Raw genomic sequence first — 23331 nt, forward strand, 5'->3', positions numbered from 1 at the left:
CGTATTTCCGGACGGAACGGGCATGGCCTGGCCAAAAGAAGCGTCGGCGAATCCGGTCGTAGGTGCGGGAGACGCCGAGGTGACCTGCCGTTGGTAAGTCGTGAAGTTCTTGGAGAACAGCTGACCGGAGATGCCGAGGAATGACGAGGAGCAGGGCAGGACCGTTGGGGCGGACGTTGTGGCGGTATAATACACCATCCCGGAGAACAAACAAATGAAGGGACGAATCAGAAGGCGAAGAGTCCAAACGATCAATGATGGCGCGCAAGGTGGTATCACGGCGTTGCTCGTCGGCGACTTGTGGCAGCTGAGCAACCGAGAAAGCGCAAGCATCGGCATCGGTGTCAGGGTCGGCGGGTGGTTCGTCCACTAGATAGCGTGATAAGCAGTCTGCGTCTTGATGTAGGCGGCCCGACTTGTAGACTACCGCATAGGAATACTCTTGTAGCCGCAGAGCCCAGCGACCAAGCCGGCCGGTAGGATCCTTGAGTGAGGAAAGCCAGCAGAGCGCGTGGTGGTCCGTGATTACAAAGAAATGCGTGCCATACAAGTACGGGCGGAATTTAGAAACCGCCCAGACGAGGGCCAGGCATTCACGGTCTGTAATCGAATAGTTGCGCTCCGCTGCTGTGAGGAGGCGGCCAGCGTAGGCGATAACACAATCGCGTCCCTGTTGGCGTTGGGCTAAGACGGCTCCGATACCGTGACCACTGGCATCGGTACGGACCTCTGTAGGGCAGGACGGATCTTGTGGGCCAGAATAACCTACGTGGTGAGATTTGTTGGTCAGGTGGGCAAACGCGGCAGTTTGAGCGGCACCCCACGTAAACGGCACGTCCTTCTTCAGAAGATCAGTGAGTGGTCGGGCAATCGCTGCGATGTCTCGAACGAACCGTCGGAAGTAGGCGCAGAGTCCTACAAAACTGCGTCTTTGACAGACTGAGGTACAGGAAAAGACGTGACAGCACGAATTTTTTCCGGGTCTGGTTGAATACCGGATGCGTCGACGAGGTGGCTCAGCACTGTAATCTGCCGGCGACCGAAGTGACACTTCGAGGAATTTAGTTGGAGCCCAGCCTCGCGGAAGACTTGAAGAACAGCTGATAAGCGCTCAAGGTGTGTCTCGAACGTAGGCGAAAATACGAGAACATCGTCTAGGTAGCAAAGGCATGATGACCATTTGAACCCCTGGAGCAAAGAGTCCATCATGTGCTCGAATGTGGCTGGGGCGTTGCATAGACTGAATGGCATAACTTTGAATTCATATAGACCATCAGGGGTGACAAACGCGGTCTTCTCTCGGTCCCTTTCATCCACAGAAATTTGCCAATAACCAGACCGAAGGTCTATTGATGAGAAGTAGTTGGCACCGTGGAGACAATCGAGGGCGTCGTCAATGCGAGGCAAGGGGTAGACATCTTTTTTGGTAATTTGGTTTAGATGACGATAATCGACGCAGAAGCGCCGCGTACGTGCCATCTTTCTTTTTACAAGCACAACGGGTGACGCCCAAGGGCTCGACGCGGGTTCAACAATGCCTTTGGCAAGCATCTTGCGCACTTCATCTTGAATAACTTTACGCTCTGAAACAGAAACTCGATATGGCCGACGATGAATAGGACTGGCATCACCAGTATTTGTGTGATGCTTAACAATTGAAGTCTGGCCCAATTGTCGATTGTTGAGGTCGAAGATGTCTTGGTAAGAAACCAAAAGGCGACACAGAGCGAGTGCTTGTTCAGGCAATAGGTCCGCAGCAATCATGGGACTAAAGGTTGCGTCAAGGCAAAAAGCATCCTGCGGAAATGGTGTAGAATCGGAGCAGCCGTCCACTGAAAACACCATGACGTGGTCATCTCCGACAGCACGCAGCGTTGCAACCGATATGCCTTGGGGTAGAACTTGCTTTGTTAGGCCAAAATTGACGACGGGGAGGCATGTCCGGTTATCGGCGACGGTTACAACGGAGTGGGGCACAGTGATATCGCGCATCAAAAGGACATCAGGAACAGGTGAAGCGACGTAATCACCATCGGGCACAGGGAAAGATGAAAGCAAATCGATGAAAGTCAAGGTTTTAGGCGGCAGGCGGACGAAGGCGGTCGTACTAAAGTTGTTCGGCTGTTCAGCATGAATATGCGCGAGTAGAGGAAGTTCGAGGCAAAGGGTACCGGTAGAACAGTCGATGAAAGCTGAATGCGCCGTAAGAAAGTCTAGTCCAAGGATTAGGTCATGGGGACAATTAGTCAGCACTGTAAAAAGAACTGGAACGTGGTGGTCGGCGATACTTATCCGGGAAGTACACATTCCAGTGACGGCAACAGTGCTGCCATCGGCGACGCGTACGGCTCGGCTAGTAGCAGGCGTGAGGACCTTCTTCAGTCGACGACGGAGGTTAGTACTCATTATGGACACCTGGGCTCCAGTATCTATTAACGCCGTCAAAGGGACACCGTCGACGTGGACACCAAGTAAGTGCTGGTGCGTTGGGAGCGTCAATGGAGGATTTTGACACGACGAAGATAATGCAGCGCTACCCCCAGGAGCTGCATGGTCTAGTTTTCCGTCCGGGAGGGTCCACAATTGGTCGGCGACGAATAGCGGCGAGGCTGGGGCGACGGGGACAGACGGCGCTGAGGTGACGGCGAGCGAGTGGGACGACTGTCATCGACGGATACGTGAGAGCTAGAAGGCATACGGCGAGGCGAATAGGGGCGAGGGTCGGCATATGGGCGAGGAGACGGGGAAAAATAGCTCGAATACGGCGTTGTCCAAGAGGTGCGGCAGTGGCGAGCGACGTGGCCAATGCGGTGGCAACGAAAGCAAATGGGCTTGTCGTCCGGAGTTCTCCACTCTGTAGGGTTGCGGTATCTGGGACGGGAATACAGATCGCTGCAAAGCGCAGCTGTCGGCACCAGTGGGGCGTCAGGTCGGGAGATGGAGCAGGCAGCAGGAAAACCGAGGTTGGCAAACTCTTGCCGCACAAACTCCTGAATGAGTGAGATCGCTGGGGCTGGTTGGTCAATGGTGAGGTCAAGTGGGCGCGGAAGGAACGTGGCAGGACAGGCAGCCTCGAGCTCGCGGTGAACAATACGCGTGACGGTCTCATTGGAGGGAGGTGAAGCAGTAGAGGGCGGCGCAGGACGACGTCGCAGCCGTGTTAGGGAGCCGGGAGAACTCTGGAATAACGCGGCGGCTTTTGGCGAGCTCAAAGCGGCGGCATTCCTTGACAATGACGTCGATGGTAGACACATTGTTGAAGGTCAACAAGTGGAACGCGTCGTCCGCGATCCCCTTGAGAAGGTGGCCAACCTTGTCAACTTCGACCATGTTCTCGGCTCGACCTTCCGGCAAAGAGCTAGCACGTCTTCTATGTACGAGACATACGATTCAGTGGAAGACTGGACTCGTGTAGCAAGCTCTTTTCTTGCAGCCAGCTGCCGACCGGTCGGATTTCCAAAGAGGTCGCGGAGCTTCTCCTTGAAAGCGTCCCAGCTAGAAATCTCCTCCTCGTGTGTCCGGAACCAGACGCGAGGTGTTCCGCCCAAGTAGAAGAGGACATTAGCTAGCATTATGGTAGGGTCCCAGTGGTTGTTGCGGCTAACAAGCTCATACATGCGTAGCCAGTCATCAACGTCAACATTATCTTGGCCGGAGAATATGCCAGGATCGCGGGGAGTGGCAATCGTGACGTACGTTGTGGTTGGAGCTGGCGTAGTAGCAGCAGACGAGTTGTCGTCACCGGGAGCCATGGCGGAAAGCTGAACGGTGCGGCCGCTGCGGAGCTCCGTGGTGAGGACGGGGAACGACACGCTCCACCAAAAGGTTACGCGAACGAAGAATTAAGTACAGGAGACTATTTACAAGTATATTTACAAAAGATAGCTGCAGCGCTGGCCAGATCAGCCGATAGCTCGAGAGCCCAGAGCAGTTCGTCTTCTTCGTCTAGGCGCCCACGCGCATCGTCCAGAAGAAACACGTAATATGCATGTAGCAATATTAATCTTTACCTTGAAACAGAATCAGCGCAGGATTGTGTACAATAATATGTGAATTCTGTCGCGGAGTGGTGTGCTTCTAACTTTTTGCGTATTAATCCACAACCCCGTGGGCGGCTGGACAGGTACCAGGCAGTCGACCTGAGGCGGTTGCAGACGGGCACTTTCACCAACCCGTATACCACCTGCACCGCCTGAGGCCCGCGCTGCACCCGTCGCCCGGCTGCCCGTGGTGGGAGCACGAACGGGCTGATATGGCCCATATACTTTGGGAATGCCAACACCCTGAGGAAGAAGGACCAAGAGGAAGGGGGAAGAGAGCAGCAGGACCCTCTGAAGCGGGGCGCCTCGCTGAGAGATGGCAAGCCGCCCTCCTCAGCGAGGCACCCGAGGACCAGGAGTGGGCCGTCCAGCGGGCCAGGACCATTGCCGAGGATCTCGAAAGATTTTTCTCCGGCGATGGACCCCTGGCAGCCTAGCCCCGGGCACCAACAGCCATAACCGTTGGACAAATAAAGTTTATTCCTATCCTATCCCAACTAAGAAACTTGTTGTTTCCTTTAGTCGTAAATTGGCGATTGTATCATACGAATACTCACTTGATAACATTCCTTTGAACAGAGCGAGTTGTACGCTTGACTGAGGAATATTGGTTGACTCCCGACTAACTTTCGAACATGTTTCAAGCATTGTTAAGGCATCATACAGAAAGTTATGACTCATATCAAGAATGACAAAAAGTTTAGGAATGTGAACTGCGTTGGTCTCTTATGTTCTTCTTTTGTCCGCACCAAGCTAGAGTTTAGTTCTGTTGTATGGAAATGTATTAACTTTACCAATGTGGCTAAAATTGAATGTGTTCAGCGACGTTTCATTGGTATCCTGCACGATCGATTTCTGGGACGCCGTGTATTTTACGCCCTATGAGCATCTACTGCGCACGTTCAATTTTACACCCCTAGAAATAAGGCGAAAGTATCGCGATGACTTATTCTTGTATAAACTACGGCATAACCAATTTTCCTGTCCGTGGTTACTGTCGGCTGTAACGTTCTGCGTGCTTCGCGCAAGCTTGCGTAATCTCCGCATTTTCTACGTGCACTCCTCTTGCACCTCGAATGCTATAACACGTCTTGTTACGCAACAAAAATACCTTACGTTATGGTGTTGATATTTTCAGCTCTTGTATTTTCTCATTATCTGACTTCTGACATTGACGTCATTAATTTTTTTTGCATTTTAGCATTGTTCTTTCGTGTTTTCTTGTTTTTTGTTTCTTTTCTGTTCTTTGTGTAGCACAAGTGCACCAGTATGAAGGCGTAGAACTGTTCTTGGCCACTTTCAGAAATGAATGAAATGAACTGAAATGAAATGTTTCCTATGTCACTTACTTTTCCACTAGCTGTTAGCTATCCACTGTCAGGGCTTGGCATATATTATCTCCTCATTATGTGTGAAAAGCCTACACTGAAACTAAACTGGGCTCTTAGTATTGTACTTGCATTGTAAATAAATCATTCTCCGCTTTTGAAAATTATGTTCGGTGCCTATGACTGCATGAACATGTCTGCATGATGGACAGCAAGGTTTTAGATCGCATACGCAGATGAAGCGGGCATTCCACGAAAGCATATCTTAAGCTGGTAGGAGAAAAACGGATGTTTTTAATAACTGCGTATATAGGGCGCAGTTGATATAACGAAGGTGCAGACCCTCAACTAATGTCCACGATACATAAATCTGAATTCAATACATTCTTCGAGATAATGAGCTTCGAAATCGTACAGTCCATTTCGGCTGCATGCCGCCACTTCCTGGCACAGGTAACTTTTGGCTGACGCGCTGTCGTGCCTGATATAGTCGGCACGGTGCTTTTCTTTGTTATTGTCATAACTAAATATATTTTATGCATGAATTCGACTCGTTTTCCGAACGGAAAATTCCTTGCATTCCCGCTACCACAAAGTGCTCATTGCGGCGGCAATGTTACAAATGTAGCCCAAGACACAATGGGCAAAGTCGCGATTATTCGAGGATCATTTTACGACAGAGCCATCGACTTGCTAGGATAACAACGAAGCCGTTGTAAGCTTCGACACGCCGGTGAAATCCCGCCTGGTTATACGACATTTTCAAACAGCTGATCCGTCCTTTCAACGACAGCGTTTCGGCCACCACCTGTGGCATTACGACGGAAATAAAAAAACGCCTGTGGCGTTCTTTTAGTGGGCGTTGAATAATTCCAGGTGTCCACGATTAATCAGTAGCTCTCGATTACTGTGACCCTCGTAATTCACAGCAGTTTTGGGACGCTGAATCCGCCAATATAAATTATTTAACCACGCCTCGATTTGTTTCCTCCCTTCATTCCTTTAGCCTCGATGGCCCTAGAGTTATGGCCACGGTAGCTAGTCCCCACGTTACGTGCGCCTCGCAGGTAAAGATGTGTAAACGAGCTCGCGTGCAAAGCAGTGCAGGTTCTGATATTTGAAATACAGTTCGAACGCAGATACGGATGCGCTTACTGCTTCAAAATAAACACGAAACCAATAACAAGAACGAAGCGCCATAAATCATGCGTTTCGAGAGCATTTTTATTCTCAAGTATACGTGCTCGCATAAGCTCCATATGTCAGTCTTACAGCCAGGGCATCCCTGATGCGGCTAGCGGACGTTTATTGGAATATTTGTCGGTTTAACCACCTTAGACGTGCCGGTAAAATCCCGCCTGCTTATGTGACGTTTCAGGATGGCGGAGCCGCGTATAGTCATTACCGTCGAAGCAGCGCAACCTTGCAGCTTGTGCAGTTGCCGATAGTTTCAGGCGTGCATGTTGGCGGCGGATCATTATTTAGTGAAACTTGGGAACGCGGTTGCAGGTTTCTCAGAAAAACCCTAGTTCCTCGTTAAACAGTGAGTGCACCGAGCAATCCACAGCACTTCGAATGAAGGGCAATACATCGAAGAATGATACCCCTGTCACACGGTACATGTAATGGCATTCGCAGCGAATGATATTACGTGTTAATGCCATTTTTGTTGCTTCTACACGGGCATAGCGAATGACATTCACAGCTAATGGCATTCGCCCATTGAATGAGTTTCCCGAACTCATTCGCGCGCGACTTGTGCAATCTCGACGACAGGGGCTTAACAAAAGGTTACAATAACGATAACTTAAAACAAAATAGAATTAGGGTAAAAGTTCTTATTATTTGCGGTTATAAACCTTGTAAAGATTTTATGACGTACAGCACGCCAGTTGAAGCGGTTTGTGCATTATATTCTTGTTCCCAGACTCCGGCAAGACGTTATCAGCAGTTATCACCACTTATCAGTACCTCTTGTCGGCCATGTTTAGAAACGCTGTTCATTCCCGTCTGCATGTTGTTTTTCTGCGAAGTGGTGCCGCGTGAACCCTTGCACCAGCCATGGAAGGCAACTGTGTAGCTTCGTCAGCAGAAAATGAGAAGCACAAAACCCACTGGAGCGACGACGAGACGTGCGCGCTTTTGAAAGTCTGGGAGGACCACCTCAGTAACTTGCGCAAAGCGAAGCGCAACCTGAAAGTCGACGTCGCCATAGCCGAGTGCCTGCGTGCGCAAGGGGTGGAGAAGAGTGTGAAAGAAATTAAAAGCAAGGTGGAAAATTTGGGAAACCGGTACCGGTAAGTGAACACTTCCTGTCAAGGCCAAACTCCTCGCGTGCATGCTGTTTAGTTGCTAAGCTGCGCGCACACGCTCAGCCAGACAGGGATGTGCGACGCACGTACAATGTGCACGCGTATCACGTCTCCCCTCTAGTCCGGCCATGGCACACGCAGCGAAGTACGCTGTTAGTGGATAATAGACTGAAAGGCGCGAATGTTACTTGATTTTGTGTTGGGCGAACCCCCGTTCGGACTGGGCAATTATGCTGGGGCGCCACGCGTTATAACAGGCACATGATAAGAAACATGCTTTCGAGGCGCCCTTCACGCGGCGCTAATTAGAAACGATGTGTCTTCATTCTGTATATGCATTTTTTTAAGATTTCGTGGAGTGGTACTTCGTAGTGATTTGAGCTTTTACTACAGCAAGGCTTGCAAACGCTTCCTAATGCAGCTGTGAGTAGTTCTTGGTTGCAGATTTTTTCTTACTTTGTGCTCTAAGTACTAGTACTTTTCCCAAGGAATTTTTACATTCTTTGCGTTTCTCGTGCCAAATATTCCTACATTTCGACTGCGTAGTTTAGGTAGAACACAAGCAAATAGATACTTTTTTTCAAAAGCACTGTCGTCTGGAAATATTTGCTAACGCTGCTCTCACCTTGACTAGATGAACGTGAAGCAGTTGTAATAGCAGAAGTAGCGAAATGAGCATAATTGCAATGCGTTGTTGGGCAGATATAGCTTACGGACTGCATGTTTTGAAAGGGTACTGGCATCCCTACTAGCAGTAACATGGTACAATTCTCTGAAGATTATGGCATATGTTTCTTGCAGGAACCTCAGCCGAAAGACGACCGGACAAGGAGCCATTACGTGGAGATTTTACAACGACATTTCTAGGTTCCTTGGTAGCCTGCCAATGAACGACAGCAGCCTCACTGAAGAAAAGTGTGGCGAAGACGCCACTGTTGAAATAGTCAGTACATATTTTGTAGCATGCAGGGATCCTGTGCAACCTGCGTATGGACAACCTGTTTTGTTTTGTATCACTTACCAGGAAGAAGGCACACTAAATTAGTGTGTTCCGTTGTTGGCATGACATGCGGCAAACATGACTTGTTATCAATTCATTATGCACAACTGCTGTTGTGGCTGGGTAAGAATGTCAACATGAATTCACACTTGATGTTGTACCAACATAAACATTGTGTGGCTCCAAGATGCGAGAGTATATGCAGAATATTTATTATAGAAACGGGTAATTCGCCTACTCTGCTCGTGAAGGCTGCATGCGACAGGTAGTTGCTTTTAGCTTCTGTGGTAACAACCAGAACACTCACTGCAAACAGTCTATTTACAAATATGTTCACCTGTGCTATATTCATTCATTTTCTCAGATTATTCATAGTATGGAGCACGGGCCGTTGGTCGAAGAAGACTCCCAGCCACCTCCAGCACCACCAGATGATTGTTCACATAATACAACTGCATTATACTCGCCCTCATCACCATACAGCACAGACGACTGTTGGGCCCAACCAAAGGCAGAAGTAAACAGCCAGCAAAACAATCAAATGAGCAGGCGCAACACACAAAAGACTCTCCTAGCGTAACTAGTCATTACGAACCGGCAGTTGTGTGCTGACCTAAAAGAAAGCAGGAGCAAGAGTTGGAGCTACGGCGAATGGAACTTGACATTATGCGCGAATCAGCAGCTACAGAAGAACTGTTGACTGACGCGCTCGTGAAGTATTTGGAAAAATAATGAATGGTGTTTGAGCTGCTTGTGGTCAACTGGGTTCATTGGGCTCGTTTCCAAAAATACTCTGCAAGTGCAGCCCTTACATTCTCGACTTCGCCAATGCATGCATCAGTATTGTGCAGGGGCTGCTTGTACATTTCGTTGAAGGGGTAGACATCCTGTATCCACTGCTCATTCACATGATCTCGAAAGCATTCGCAGATGCTGTGTAAAGTGCAGGATTCCCTAATGGCCAGTTTGGCATTGGACCAGTTTACATTCCATTCTCTTCAGAATGAACCTGAAGCGTGCTTTCACTCGGCCGAATGCGTTTTCCACAATGCGCCTCGACTTTGACAGGTTGTAGTTGAAGATTGCTTGCTTAGAACCACTTGGGGCATTTGCATATGGTTTCATTAAATGCGATGTCAGCGGAAATGCTTGGTCACAGAGCATGATGGGTAGTACAGGCATTCCTTCTATCACTGACCCCTTACAAAAATGAGTATTGAATTTCCGTTGTCGATTTGTTGAACTATCATTGATTCCATGGAAATTCTATGAAATTACAACACTCAATGAGCCACCACAATGAGATTTCATTAAAAATTCCGTTGTGCACTGCTCAATAAGTTTTCTGTTGACGAATTTTCATGGATTTCTCGTTGCATTTTCTCACTTAAGGCGCGCGATCCAATGAGGGAAGCCAGGCATCCTGGCTAACTGTTTGCTTTACGTTCGGATATGCGCTACCATCGTAGGCCGAAGATTGCCATTCTTGAATTTTTGAGGCCACTCTCCCACCTCCCCCAATCCCCCCTCCCCCCGTCTTACCCATTGGCAGATCCAGAAAAGAGACCCTGCGACAAAACAGCGAAAACGTTGTCCGTGTTTACTTCTCTCCGCCCACGTGTAGCCTCGCGCTGTAAGCACATACTTCAGGATGACGCACCAACTTGCCCAAACTTACGTTTCCTGCTGTCCACGAACTAACCACTGAGCGCCTCTTTTGTTGCGCTAATACCCCTCATCATTTATTTACAATGGCTGGCGATAGCATGCCTAGCTTCATGCCTTGCTCAATGCGTGCCGAAGCAGACAGAATACTAACAGATGACTGTTTTTTGAACTTGTGTTTCGAACCCATCATACGTCGATGTATGGATCCCACTGGTGTCTACTAAAATGTCTATTACGTGGCATCGCAAGCTATCACGCGGATACAGAGCCAGTGGTTTGGCGACCTCGAGTAAACTTTCACTATTACTTTACGGCAAGACATGCAACAAAATGCAGTGCGATTCCCACCGACAGTTGGCAGAGGTCGTGCGACCAGCCACAATGATGATGATGATGATTATTATTATATTTATCGGCATCAAAAACCTTTGAAACAGGGCGGAGACATATGTCACCTAGCCTGCTTGGTTTATTCAAGATTTACAACATCTGTAAATGGCGACTCGACTCATGGAGACTCATGTTCACAGCAGCAAGCGCGACCTGCCCAATCGCATCAACAAAACATTTCGCGATTGATGCCGTTCACGTCTGCTCGCGCCGTCATCGCCGCGTAACATTATCTTCAGCGCATTGGTTAGTTAACCAGCTTTGCCACTGCGTTCGCGCGACTGAGAAATCAAGCTCTTAGCGAATGAGCCAGAACAGTGGTGATTCGCGATCATTTGCGATCGGTTGCTTTGTGACCAAATTGATCGAAGTGTGGCCTTTGAGATCTGTTGCGCTGAGGTGATCTCGAAGGCTTTGCCTAAGTGTTGTCCTCAACACTAAATGATTGTTTTAACGCAGCCAATAGTCATTTGCACAAGGAGGTATTTTATTTTATTACACTCTCTGTATAGCTGACGACACATAATAAAATACTGAAGTTTTTCGAAAAAAAAATGATGTTCGATGTTTTTACCAAACCTAGCGAAAACTAAAAAAGTTAACAAGCAACATTGGTATATCATTTTTTTTTTTTGCGTTTGTTTTTGTCGCCATTTCTCATTTTTTTTTTCTTGGTTGGCGTGTGCGCCACGTGTGTGTCGTGAGCTCTAAGCACGTGAGTGTGTGTTGTCATCTGCTGCTGCGCGATAAGGAACATTTTGTCAAGTGCGTACAAGACGAAAAGCAGGATGTATCTATATACCGTCCGTGCATTGGCTGACGCGGAGGTATGCTACCGACTCGGCTGCGTGGACGCGGGCACGAAGAAAGGAGCGCTGACTGACCAACGATACTTTGACTGCGGTAAGCACTTGTCTCGTGTTGTGTGTATAACTGATTTCCTAGCTGAATGTATGTTTCACGCCTGGTTCATGGCGCCAGTGTCAAAGAATTTTGTGCGGGGCCGGTCCGGTGTGCGTGTGGCGTGTTGCATTTCGCCTTCAGCCGATGGAGCGCCAAGGTGTGGGCATGTCGTCCGTTTAAGCTGAGCATTTAGCAGCCAGGCCGATTTATCTGAACTGCAGTTTAAGCAAGTTTGTCGCAATCAGACCACCTAAATACTGAACTGCAACAAACCACTTTAACAGGGGCGCTTGTTTATGTGTTCTCATGCTCGTCCCTACCTGCTGCGCTGCAAGGTCGCGGGTTCAGCTCCGGCCGCGGCAGCCGGATTTCGATTGGGCGAAATGCAGAAACGCTCGTGCTTAGATATAGGTGCTCTTTAAAGATTCCCAGGTGGTTAAATTTAATTCAGAGCCATACACTGCGGTGTGGCTTATAATGATATTATGGTTTTGGCTCGTAAAATCCCAGAATGTGATTGATGAACATAATGTATGACCATGTTTTTTAAGTGGTACTATTACAGCGGGGCCATGCCACATCCGTTTATGTAAACATCGAACTCGCTGTTCGTCTTTTTGTTGTATCGTTATAAAATAATCTTGCAGAAATGTCATGAACGATACGCGTCATGTCTAAAAAAACTGTCAGTTTGATCGTTCGCGAATGGAATGCTATCGTATTGTAAAAAAAGAAAATAAATGCTCACAGCGCATGGGATCGACGCCACCAGTTTCCCTCCCATCCTTGGATATCTTTTTCATGTTGCAAAACTATTTCTACGAAATTATTGTTCTATACTGTTAATAATTTGAAAACCAATATTTTACTCGTGGCGTATGATAGAAAAAACACGCTAGCCAGGTGTTACTATAAGTATATTCCTTCGCGCAAAAGAAAATAGAAAATAATATCTGTGAAAGTATGCAAGCCAGAGAGAGAAAATATGCAAGTCGGAGGACTGACAAGAATTGCGACTTTTATGTACTCGGCGCAGAAAAGTGCCTTTAGCCGATGTTATATTGTCAGACATTTCTTTTGAAGTTCTTTAAATGTTCTGCGAAAAGCTGTCGGTAAAATAAATTGGTTTTTGGTATTTCACTATATCTAAAACATATGCCGTGAACAATAAAAAGTTCAACTGATTCATTCAGTCACATAAAAACAGTGTTAACACAGTAGCTGGTACCAACATACACTTACTTAAATAAGCATCAAGTGCTTATTTACATCTTTTATACTTGAGGGCATTTCGTTGTGTAGCTTGCACAATATTGCGTTTATACAATTCTTTAACTAGCGGCATCCACAGCATCTGGAGAAAAGGGTATTGCAGTTGCTGGTGCAAACTTGCGTGACACATCAGCAGCAGAAAACATTCTTATACCAACTGGTTAATGCTTTGTGTGAATGTAAAAAGAATGTTTAAGACTGTTACCTGTGTTCGTGAATATTCTTACACACAGAATAAACAGTGGTAAGACAACAAGCCACAGTTGAACATGCCCTTCCTCGTAAAAAGTTCCTGTGCACGTGCTCCATAATACTTATGAGTGTGTAGGTGTTGAGGCCCTCTAGCAGCATTATGTAGGAATTCCATGACTATGGACAAGAAAAACACTGCAACAATGTTGTTCCTGTTAGCCTTCAATACTGTGGGATCTTAAAAAGAAGTTATGATGTGCTCATACTGCTGATTTTTACGTTCCTTTTGCTGCTAGAAAAAATAGCTATGGTAATTTTTTTTCATTCAAAACTATCTATGCAGCATGTGTGCCACTCAAGTGCAACAGTTCACGAGGCATCCCAGGCCCCGAAAGAAGTTGGAAGAAGATGCAAGCGCAGCATGCCAATGTTGTTGGTGAGAGCCTTGTAACATTGTCACATCATACATAAATTTGTAGAATGCTAATCTCGTAAAGCGGTTACTAGCACACAATGTTTGCAGAAATTCAAACAAGACAGAACTTGCAGAAGAAGAAGAAGGCTGGAAGAATGGTTAAACAAAAAATATCACTAGGACCAACAATTTGGCAAGGGAATTGTCTTAAGTCAAGCCAGCACCTGATTTCTGCTCCCCCACTTCATTGGGGGAAGATAAGAATGATGCAGGCAGTGCATAGAGTAAGGTGAGGGAATTGTAAGTGTTCAAAAAAGAGGACAGAAAGAAAACAAGAAGGTGTAGGTTTCTTGTAATAGAGAATGTGTAGGGCTACTAGTGTTGCTTAATCCAAGTAGGGGTGACAAACCTAGAAGACAATTTGTGTGTATGCAAGTGTTTCCTTTGTTGGGCCTAGTTAAACGAGAACGAAGATATATGGTTTGGATATTGCAAAAGAAAGAGCAATAAAAAGAAAGAACTATAATCGCAGTTGTATCCAGGTATTTTTGATCAAGCCAAGAAGCATGAAATGAAAGCGAAAGGCACGACTGCACATCTTGTCGAAACCAGAGGGTATTAAAGTAGAGATAAAATAAATGATCGATTGAGTTATGAATTCATCATAGCCCACCCGCTAGCACACACACAGTCCTAGGTGTATTTGTGCTCTAGATGACTATGATGGCACATTTCAAAACATTGTTAGCTGTTTGCGACACGCTACCTTTTTTGTTGCTCGTTTTTTTAAAAGACCTGCAAATCTTTTTTAATAGAAGATTCTCGGCTTCACTCAGCTCTCACATATAGCTTATTGCTATCACAAGGTGGCATTAACCCTACAAATGCTAAATGCTAGCCTCGCCATTAGCAGGACCTTAGCAGCCATACGAAGATGAAGAGCCTCTTCACGTTTGTGTCACAGGCACATTTTGCATGAAGTTCATTTAGTTCAGCAGGCTTCATGGACCTTATGAAGATTTGAGGTCTTTCACTTAGTCATAAAAAGAGCTATACAGGAAGTAGTGCATTGCAAACAGACGCAATATTCTCAAATATGCTTTGCAAGCCTTGTGTTGACATAGTGACCATATCTTAATTTTAAAGTTGTAATTTGTGATAAGCATTTAGGCAAGAACACAAAAATATTAGGTCTGTTCTCGTGCATGATAAGAACATCAAGCTAGTTTAATCTGCATAGAAGTTCACTTGTTGCATATATGCACTTATTTCATAGTTCACTGCATAGAAGTTCATTGACGATCCTGTGTCGCAGCAGAGACCACATTTGCCATGGCTCGTTATACTGTTGTTATACCTTAGGCAGAACAATTTCACCTGCATTAAACCACAAAAGCTTTAAGCACTAATATAACTTGCTTACTTTTACGGCTTTAAGCATAATCTTTCACTGCTATTGATGATAGTACATGTTGGGTATCTTACTGATTACATCTTTTTTTTCAGAATATGCCAGCACGAAGTTTCCAGGCGCAAGTGTTTCTTATATAAAAGAAAGCCTATTCTCTCCCCTCACAAGGGAAATAAAATCACTATATAAAAATGCCTTTTCATGTGCCTTTTTTGTTTTCCTGTTGGCTGCAGTTAATATTCAGCCTCAGTGAGCCAAATCTTGCTACTTTAGACCTTAGTGAGATATATCCCAGTACAATGAAAATACAATGAAAATTCAGCTCGATCTAAATCCAATCAATATACAATAACGAACCAATGGAAAAACAACACAATAATACTACAACAGATTTTCAATGGATTCAAGGTGGCCACTTTTCCATGACTACTCAACAAATCTACAATGAAATACCAATAAAAATTCCACAATTTTTTTGTTGATGGTGGCACGAAATATCAATGGAAAACCAATGGAATTCCAACAACATTTTTTGTAAGGGACACCGGAGAGTTGAAGTGATCACTCTCCACCATTGTCTTCAATCTTGACCGTCCGTAAACGTGAACGTCGTGGCATCTACCCGGGCTCCCCACGTTCAAGTACAAGAATCGGTAGCGGTGGTCGGCAACTGCAAGCAGTATGATGCTGTACCTGCATGAAAGAATTCTTTGCCAGCAGTGTGGAGAAATTATCCTAAGTGAATTAAAAAATTAAAGGGCCCCTAAACCACCCAGAGGTCGAAATTTAGTTGTGGTGTTGAAGTTGTGCACGATTCTACAACGAACACGTAGCCGCGAGAATTTTTCGAAATGGTGCCGTAATAGCGGAGTTACACGCGTTTGATGATCGAAAAACGGCCCTCGCTCGTTTCGCTCTTTCCTTTGCTACGGCTGGTCTCTCCTCCTCGCCGATTGTTGCTCCAAATGTCACGTGACATACGTCATCGCCAACGCGCTTCTCAAAACACTGCCTACTTCCGGTTAAGGCGCGTCCACGCTAGTCACGCTAGCGGCACATATGCGGACGACGATATAGCCTCCAGTCTGCCGCGCGCGAGAGGTGTCCAAAGTAGACGACAGTTAGGCCGGCGCCCCGCCCGTTGCACGATCCAACAGGCCAATCGACGCCCGCGAAGCTGCGCGCCTCCGCCACCGGCAACGAAAACATCGGCTGCAGCTGAGTGCACGGCTACCGACGGGAGATGACCGGATCGGCTGTGCTCGCATCGTAGCCGACAGCGCCGCTAATATCAGCGTATTTTTCTTCTTTGTGTACAATTGTTGCGAAGAGCGATAACAACGATAATAAAATATTGCTGCTTGTGAGCGTTCATAATTCATTTCGAAGCGCCGTCCGCTTTAGCTTTGAAGGGAACCGGAAAAGGCCTAGCGACAATATCGGCGCCTTCGAGCGACCAGCGGCGGTGAGGCTGCCGCACAAATGAGTCCCGGTCTCATCCTCTCTACGTACGGCAAGTAAATCTCGTCGCTCGCGAGCAAAACCGCTGTCGAACGGCACACCGCGAATGGCAAACGGCGTGCGGCGAGTTAGCGTGCCGGTAACGTGGACGTGAACTCGGCGCTTCTCGGCTACCCGCTGTTGCTGCGGTGCCGGCGTGAGTTATGCGAAGCGTGCCGCTATAGACCCTGTGTTGCGCGCACGTCTGGAAAGGCCAACACTGTCGCACTCGGTTCGCCCAGCTAATGAGACCGCTAAGCATGACTGTGTTGGAATACGAGCGATGTGGCACTTGCGTTGCGGCTAAGTGCAAGCGCGCACAAGCGAGCAACACGGCGAGGACGAGCAGGGAGTGCGCGTACCTGCTAGTAGACAAATCGGAAGTCGTAAGTTCTTGTTCGACCAATGGACATCGTTTCCGCCGTTGACATCACCAGATTCCCCCTGCTGACATCATGACGACCGCTGGGGTTGGAAGGAGGACGGCATTTTTTTTTTTTTTTTGGTTTTGTGGCGCGCCCGCGGCGCGTAGCGCTGCAGCGTTTGGCATCGTTGATCGTGACGGCATTCTGAAGTCGATGCGCCTGTTTACTTGCAATGTTCAAAAAATATGTGAGGTGGTTTAGGGGCCCTTTAAACATTCTATTAACATCGTGTTTCAGTGTATTAGCAGCTGCATACAAATACATATTTGAATTCGTACAGGTTTTCTAAGATATAAATTTTGTCACCTTTAAACGAAACTTTCTTTAAATGGTTTTTAAATGGATAATCTCTTCGGTGGAATAATTTCATACTGAAGCTACTGGCATTTTAGTATGGGCTGGTAGGTATCCTCAACATGTTTACTGCACTATTGTGAAGGAAGAAATATAAGGTATAGATGCTGCCTCCTGAATGCTATTCAAGGAAAATAACGAGGTCTTATGTGGCACTTATCACAAGCAGAGAAAAGCATTCTCAATATTTCAATAAAAGTGCCGATATGAAAGTGTGTTTTTTTATTGTACGAGCTGCATATGCCTCAATATCCCAAACGTCACATTTTAAAGAAAGCTTAATATTGGCGCCTGCTCTCACTTCTGCTTACTTATTTTCCAATAAAGGACATTTATTCGTAACGCAGTCTTCAATTATTTGATGTTTTGTCCTGGCCCAGTGCTGCTACCACATAGAAAGGCAACGTAAAAAAGCGCACCATCCCTTGTAGTTACAGTAGTCGACTGCACCTTTCTTGGGCGGAGATATGGGAAAGTGGCGGCCGTCTAGTGCGCCCATGGCCTGCGGAAACCAGTTACGGCGTGCAACTCGCGCATCTGCTCGGCCATTTCCTCCTTCCGTGCCATGCGCACCCAGGTGCCTTCATGAATGTCCACCACTGCTTGGCAGAACTCTCTGTACACAATGTTCACAGTAGATCGGCCAATGCCAGACAGGTGTGCAATCGTACGATCTTCGGCGCTGGAACAGAGGCGGTACAATTGGGAACGCAAGATCGCAATGACATTCGGTATGAATGTCATTTACTGCAAATGACATTACACGTGCCGTGTGACCGGGGTATAACATTCACCTGGCGAATCAGTTTCTCTTTAGTGCAGCTCCTACGCATGCTCCGTAAAGTTTTAGTCGTATACTGTTACTCATATTAATGCATCATTACTATCACCAACAACATAAGCATGGACAGCAGTTGCACGAACCACGTGTACCACACGCGATATAAAGAGAATATGGGGTAGCGTGTGCTCAGGGAGGACTCACGGCTGCAACACTTGGTGTCTAAAGCCACGATATGGCGCCACCGGAGCATGGGGTGTCGCACCATGCACCGCGTCCGATGCGCTATGGTGCTTTGCATGCATCGCGCTTAATGATCTGCTTTTTAATTGCAAACACGTGCGTGCTTTGACAGCGTCCTGGCTGAGCGAGGATCTGGGACAGAACATTTTGGAAGTGCTCAGAGAACAACTGTGGAAATGTACATGTATGCAATCGTTACAATTACGTGTCACACATGAAAAAAAATGCTTCAATAAAACCTACTCCTTCGTATGCAGATATCACTGAAACAATAGACCCACCGGGGTTGCTTAGTGGCTATGGTGTTGGGCTGCTAAGTACGAAGTCGCGGGATCGAATCCCGGCCATGGTGGCCACATTTAGATAGGGGCGAAATGTAAAAACCCCTGTTTAATTAGATTTAGGTGCACGTTAAAGAACCCCAGGTGGTCCAAACTTTCTGGAGCCCCCACTACGGCGTGCCTCATAAGCAGGGAAGAAGTTTGGGCGTGTTGGTAGGTCATTGTAATTTTAACTGGGATTTATAGCGCTAAAACGACACAAGGACGAGGAAGAACACAGGACGAGCGCTCACTTTCAATAAATGCTTTATTGCAGTTGGTAAGCATATATATATATATATATATATATATATACTCACTGGGAAAGGCACTGCAAAAGACGCATTGAAGGAAAGAAGAAAAGGAAAAAACAGTCATGGAGCTACTATGCCAAAAGTGCAAGCTCTTTCTTGGATAAAAGAATAGACGGCGTGCTAACACAATCATCACATCCTCTAGCTATCGCTGCTGCTTCGACAATTTCCCTCGTTATCTTATTCCTGTGGCGATAAACAACAACAGTTTGTTTAAAGAGAGGGTAGCATGGTTCCTTCGCGTCACATTTCCTACAGTGGGCAGCCAGGTGCCCATCTATTGCGGTGCTCTCTACTTTATTATTATGCTCCGCCAGCCGCACGTTTAAACATCTGCCCGTCTGGCCCACGTAGTACTTCCCACACGAAAGTGGAATCTTATACACTACGTTCCGAGTGCACGTGACAAAAGGTTCCTTGTGTGTAGTAACGCAAACTGGCTTGCGCTTCCTCGTAGGACAGCTCAGCCCACTCAAACTCAAAAGTGTGTTAGGTGCTGTAAACACAACGTTTACACCCGACCGTTGCCCTAATTCTTTTTAGGTTGTGGGAAACCCTATGAAAATATGGAATTACAGCCACCTTTTGTTTGTCCCTTAGTTATTTCTTCCTTCTTTCGTCATCCGCTCTCTGCTCTTCACTCAGGCTTGAAGTTGCCTTCCTTCGACGATGCAGGCTGTAGAACCATCTTTATAAGACTACGGTATATACAGGGTGGTCATTTTTAAGTTTTACGGAATTTTTAAAATCACCTGTGGAAGGTGGACAGTTGACAAGAACTTTATTGAAAGGTGCTGAGGAAAAAGATTTGGGGCAGGTAGCATAATTCTTATCATTGAGCTGGGTTATTCGAAAAGGCGGACATTAGTAGCACGAGAAATTAAAACACATAATCAACTAACAAAAATTTACTCATGAACTTCTTAGTTTATTACTTTACGACGCATAATGCAATTTACGAATTATAGCCGGTGGGTTTGCAAGACGCATCCACTTGAATGAATTTCCAGGATGACGCCAGTTTCGAGATATTATTTCCCAAAGTGTGAGACGAAATACATGGGCGCTCCAGTTACTTTCGTGCTTCCATGTATAAAACCGAATTTTCGTAAAAAAGTAAGTGGAACAACATTGCATTTTTACGGCGACTTTGATGGCGCATATCTCCAAACTGGTATAATTCTGGAAATTCATTCCAAGTGGATACGCCTGACAAGCTCACCGGCTCCAATTCGTAAATGGCAGTATGTGTCGTAAAATAATTAACTAATAAGTTCATTAGTCAATTTTTGTTAATTTGTTCAATATGGGTTTTGGTTTCTCGGGCTACTGATGTCCGCCTTATCGAATAACCCAGCTCAATGATAAGAATTATGCTACCTGCCATAGGCGATTTCTAAAAAATCTCTTAAACTTAAAAATGAAGACCCTGTATAACGCTGCGGCGCTTCAGCGTGCTACGTTGTTGCTGTGACAGATTCCTTGTTCATTGGCTTAAAAACGAGTGTGTTCGCGTGCAAGTGCGGTCTTGCAAGCTGTGGCCTACAAAAAACGCCGCACACACCTACAAAAAACGCCACGCACAACCCAGTACATAACGATGTCTGTTGTTACAACATTATGCGGTAGCAATGAATTAAAAAAAGAAAAGACAGCAAAACGAAAAAAAAGGCGCAGGTAAGATCACGGCACAGTGTTCGAAAGGTGGGTCACCGCGCCAACGCAACACATGCAGTCGTAGAACACAATGTGACAGTGCCAGAGTCGCGTTCTCGCCATGACGCGGAAGCTTGAACGCACGTCGACAAAAATATTCTAGTGTCTTCTGCTGTTGACGATTGTTCCGACTTCGAACATCTTTGCCCGCCTCTCGGTTGTCAGCTCTCAACAGACGTCGGGTCCCCAAAATGCTGTGCGGATGCCGGCATATGCGAACCACTCGAGCTAACTAATAAAAATAACTAATAAGAAAACAAAAGCATTAACAAAACACTGGCACGGGGCAAAAGTTTGCTGGTCGCTAGCTCACAAAGGCTGTGAATGCGCTGTTGCATGTTGCCAGTCGCTGGTTACCTGTTGGGCCAGCAAGAGGGTGCATACGAACCGCACCACTCGCGCGGTCCCAGCGTCAACCAAATTTCGTGCCTGGTTGCGCCGACTGCCCGCCGCCACTGAAACGCCCACGTGCGGTGCGCCTTGCGGCGATGGGCGGCTCGAGCGCGTACAGGCCTGTAGGGGCTCCGAGCCTGCTGTGCAGTAGTCGTCGACATGACGGGGGAAAAATTCGGGTACGCCAGCCTGGCATCACGAAGTTGAAGTGATGTTTAAGTGTACTTTCGCAGTGTCAAGCGTGCACGAGACTAAGCGTGGTCTTTAAAGCGCACCGTATCTGCAAGATCAGCATTTGCGTCGCAGTCTTGTGGGCTCTCTCGGCGATGGCAAGTTGGAGCACTTATTGCAGTGCGTTTATTTGGACGAAACTATGACATTTGTGTGTATTTAGCGCGGTAAGTGAATATCTTATGGCTTGTACTGAACGACTGAACGAACTGCACACCAAGGCCTTGGTCCTTGCAGCGTTGATCCGAAATGTGAAGTGTTTCATAAATGTGGAACTGCTAAGTTTACGTTCGACGCAGCGCATGCTTCGGCAAGCCATCATACTCAGTTCTACTCTGCTTTAATGATAGATGCGTCTTCATATAAATATACAAAGACCGTCCGATATCTTCACGCACTGTAGCTGTCGGCCTGAAGTTCGCTTCGTACTGTGTTGCCACATTAGACTTTTTAAACAGCGTCTACCCACGCTTCCCAACGACCACCTTGGCCTATTTCTGTATGTGCAGTGGCGGCTCAGCATGAACGAAGTGCGTTGGTGGAACAAGATCGCCGACTTCGACAGATTTGAACCGAAACCACCTCGAATGTTAAAACATTGTGTTTGCGTGCAGCACACGCGCAATAATTTGGTGCATGTGTTGTTTGTGGTTCTTGTATGTGTTTTTTTTTCGCTTTGCGACTATTTAAGTGCACTGGGTTAAGCAGTGTTTCCATTTACACCCTTTTACCCTCCTTTTCTTGCACATAACTAGCGCGCGGTTAGCATGGCGCATATATAAACGTGTTCCCAATAAAATGCGTCAATTGAAAGTCAGAGCTTTGTCCATTGCATTGTGTCTTTCTTTAGTACCCTGTTAGTTTAGCAGTACCCCTGCAACCATGAACACGCCAACTAACGGTTCTCCTCTCCTGTTCATAGCACACCTACCATATCATAGTTTTAACGCATACACAATATATTGCACACAATTTACAGTGACTATGAAAGCGCCATCAAGACTCGTGTCTTCTCTCTCGTTTTCTTTCACTCCGCCATCCCCACGTGTAGGGTAGGATACTGTACAAAGTCTGGTTAAACTCCCTGCCTTTCCTTCCTTCATTCTCTCTCTCTTTCTCTACAGTGACAACCTTTAGGTCACTATAATGCCTTACGACAAATACCACTGGTGACTGACGGCACCATCGATTACACCATAAAAATTCTCGGCACTCTTTGACCATAATTGGCCTTTGCGACCCAGAACCGCATAAACCATGATCGACACATCGTGGTAATTACCTTGTTGCGGTAAGGAAGGTTGGTACCAGCTTACGTTCTTCGATGGCGTTTACGTGACTTGACTTCTATGGAGTGAAATACGTCGTGATCATGTCGGCTGGTCGCCTGCTGCTGAAAAATAATTTGCTATGTCTACGAGACTGCCATGTCTACGAGTGAGGTCCCCTTCTTCCGCTCGCACCTGCCGCCAACGACGCACCCTCTCCGCGTCTCCTGACTCTCTCCTTGTCGGTGGCTCCAGAGAGACACAAGAGCGGGCGTCAGAAAGAGAGCAACCAGAGATCACTTCAGACCACGCTGCACGCAAGTCCCTCCGAAAGAAACTCCGTTCCTGGTTCCGAATGCATTTTAATACGGCTACCACGCACATAACATAATTCATTCCCGTTGTAGGCCGTAGTATAGCGTACAAACTGGTAAACATTAAATGCTAGTTTTTTTTATTGCGATCAAGACTTGCCGTTATGGCATAATTCTTGATCTGTATGTGAGTATTATATGTGTGCTGTGAGGCCTGTGTTGTGTATGGATTGAAGCAGTGTTTTGTGGAATCTGTTATCGTGTATCCAGCGGCCATAGCTGGTTGCTACATTGTAGCGCAGGTCGGTTTGCAGTATACTATAGGAGACGCGAACGTTCCGATTCTAAACCAGTACATGTCCATATTAGGTGGTATGCATATGCTTCCATCACCGGGACGGAGCAGTATGAACACGTAGCACCCAGTGATAAATGCTTGAGTTGTACGCGCCAAAACCACGATGTCATTATTAAGCGCTCCTTGGTGTGGGACGCTGGAATAATTTGTGACAACTGCGGTTCTTTAACGTGCACCAATGCA

The 23331-nt window shown here is 46.7% G+C and overlaps 1 long non-coding RNA gene across 1 annotated transcript; it reads left to right on the forward strand.

Annotated features, from left to right (window-relative positions):
* The first annotated feature begins 11534 nt into the window (after positions 1–11534).
* Positions 11535–15127, forward strand: LOC119459752 (uncharacterized). Its single transcript, XR_005193789.2, has 3 exons — positions 11535–11641; positions 13449–13541; positions 15027–15127. It is a non-coding gene; the product is annotated as an uncharacterized LOC119459752 (long non-coding RNA).
* The last annotated feature ends 8204 nt before the right edge of the window (positions 15128–23331 follow it).

Source organism: Dermacentor silvarum, chromosome 7, assembly GCF_013339745.2.
Source record: "Dermacentor silvarum isolate Dsil-2018 chromosome 7, BIME_Dsil_1.4, whole genome shotgun sequence".
Lineage (NCBI taxonomy): Eukaryota > Metazoa > Arthropoda > Arachnida > Ixodida > Ixodidae > Dermacentor > Dermacentor silvarum.